Source organism: Saimiri boliviensis, chromosome 18, assembly GCF_048565385.1.
Source record: "Saimiri boliviensis isolate mSaiBol1 chromosome 18, mSaiBol1.pri, whole genome shotgun sequence".
In the NCBI taxonomy this organism is placed as follows: Eukaryota; Metazoa; Chordata; class Mammalia; order Primates; family Cebidae; genus Saimiri; species Saimiri boliviensis.
In genome coordinates, this window is record NC_133466.1 from 23,271,271 (window position 1) to 23,273,246 (window position 1,976).

At 38.5% G+C, this 1,976-nt stretch overlaps 1 pseudogene; it reads right to left on the reverse strand.

Moving 5' to 3' along the window:
* Positions 1 to 956: 956 nt before the first annotated feature.
* LOC101036233 (sodium- and chloride-dependent taurine transporter-like) lies at positions 957 to 1,546 on the reverse strand (annotated as a pseudogene).
* Positions 1,547 to 1,976: the final 430 nt, after the last annotated feature.

The following is a 1,976-nucleotide window of genomic DNA, read 5'->3' on the forward strand; positions in this document are numbered from 1 at the left end:
CAAAACATATATGAGTATATATACCTTCTCTTAGAGGTCTCCTCTAGAAAACATAACATGAACTCCAGTTACCTGTGAGAGTCAATGCCATTAATTATTCCCTTCGAGGTCCACAGATGTAAAATTAGGGACACAGAAAACGTTTATCTCCCAAAGCAATCAGATATATAATTAAGAAGTGGGCCACACTGATGCATATAATAGGCCACAGCTGGAAGAAAAATGATAATGATTAGAACTGGAGATGTCATCCTTAGCACACTTATTTATTCATTCTCTCAAAACTGGTCAACATATCCTGGTTGCCTTTTATGTACTAGGTTGTATACAGATATCTTAGAGAAAATAAATGTCTAGTGAATGGGAAACCTATGTAGGAAGATAAATTATCATACAATGTAATGTAAGTAACAGTAAGTACATGAACAAAAAGCTAAGGATACAGAAGCCAACAACTAGGAGAGAAAAAGTAGGACTTCACAAGGAGGGCTTCATAGGAATTTTAATTAGCTGCATTAATTTAGTGTCCAATTAACTGGATTTTTACCTAACAATTTTTCAATCTACTAAATTTGTAAAGCAGATAGAGTTTTGTCTACAATAGTAATAAGGCAAAAAATGAATAATCACTTATGTCCTAGGTCCTCAATCTCTGCAAATGGCAAAGACTTCACCTTCTCTTAGCCTTTGTAAAGCAAATCAGTGGGGAGAATATGATTAATGGGAAAGGATCTGTGGATCCATTTACTACCATTGGTAATGGATCTGTGGTAATTGTCTACTATTTGCTAAGGAGGGTAGGTATAGAGGCATGCTGCTCCAAAACTACTTGTTTTTTTTTTTTCTTTTTTCTTTTTTCTTTTTTTTCCATACAGTTCCACAGGTCCTGATGTCTTGTATTTGTGCTAAATGTAGTTGGTTTGGGGCTTCAGTCGGCTGGAACCTAGATTCCAACTTCATAAAGTCAGTTTCACTGTATTTTTGCCATTGATACTATGATTACACTTGCAGATGGAGTTTAAAGATGTATTCCTAACAAATAAGCTCCAGCTGTGGTTGCAGTGTGTCCTGGACTGCTCCCTCTGGAAGGACTGGAACAGGTAGTATGTGGCTCAGGCCAGGATGACACATAGTAGACATTCAGGAGGGACACGGTTATGATGGAGGCATAGCTGATGCCAGAGAACAAGAACCAGACCATTTCCAAGTAGGTGATGCCTCCTTCAGAGGTGTGCTGACCTATGATGATGATCTCCAAGAAAAACACAGCCTGCTTCAAAACAGGGAAGTATTAGAAATTCACCTTTACCATTCTTGTTTCAGAGGTACGGGAAGGGACAAACATTGCCCAGGCCCACGAAGCACCAGCCACAGAGAGCACCAAGCCTGTCTTGCTGGACCACTTCTGCCTCTGCAGAGGTTTGCCCTCAGCCTTGTCCTCAGAGGCGTGCCTGGGCTCTTCCTCAATGAGGGCTTCAGGATGTCCGTGTTGGAAATCTTTCAGAGGCTGCAGCTTCTCCTTGGTGGCCAGCTCGCTTTCCCACATGGAGATGAGAAACTAAGGCTGAGAGACGTTTAGTGACTTAACCAAGGTTGCACAGTCAGAAAGTGGTGGTAGAAAAGTTTTTGACACATGCCTGAATAAGGAAAAAAAAAAAGAAGGGGTCTGTGTTTATATAATTTTTTCCCTTCCGTAAGGAAACATACAAAACTAAATAATGAGATATAGAAATTAGCGTTAATAGCTACTTTGAATGATATTTTACACAGTTTTTCACTCATTATTCATTTGTGGAAATTAATTTATTTTTACGCAGGTTACGGTGAAAATGTTAAAAAGAGATTAGTATATCTCAACCACAAATATCAAATACTAAGAATAATCTATCAGTGGAAACAAATATAGGGATTTAGAATGGTATTGTAGTCTATGCTTTGCAACATTTTAAAATATAGGGCTTCTGTTTCAAATATGA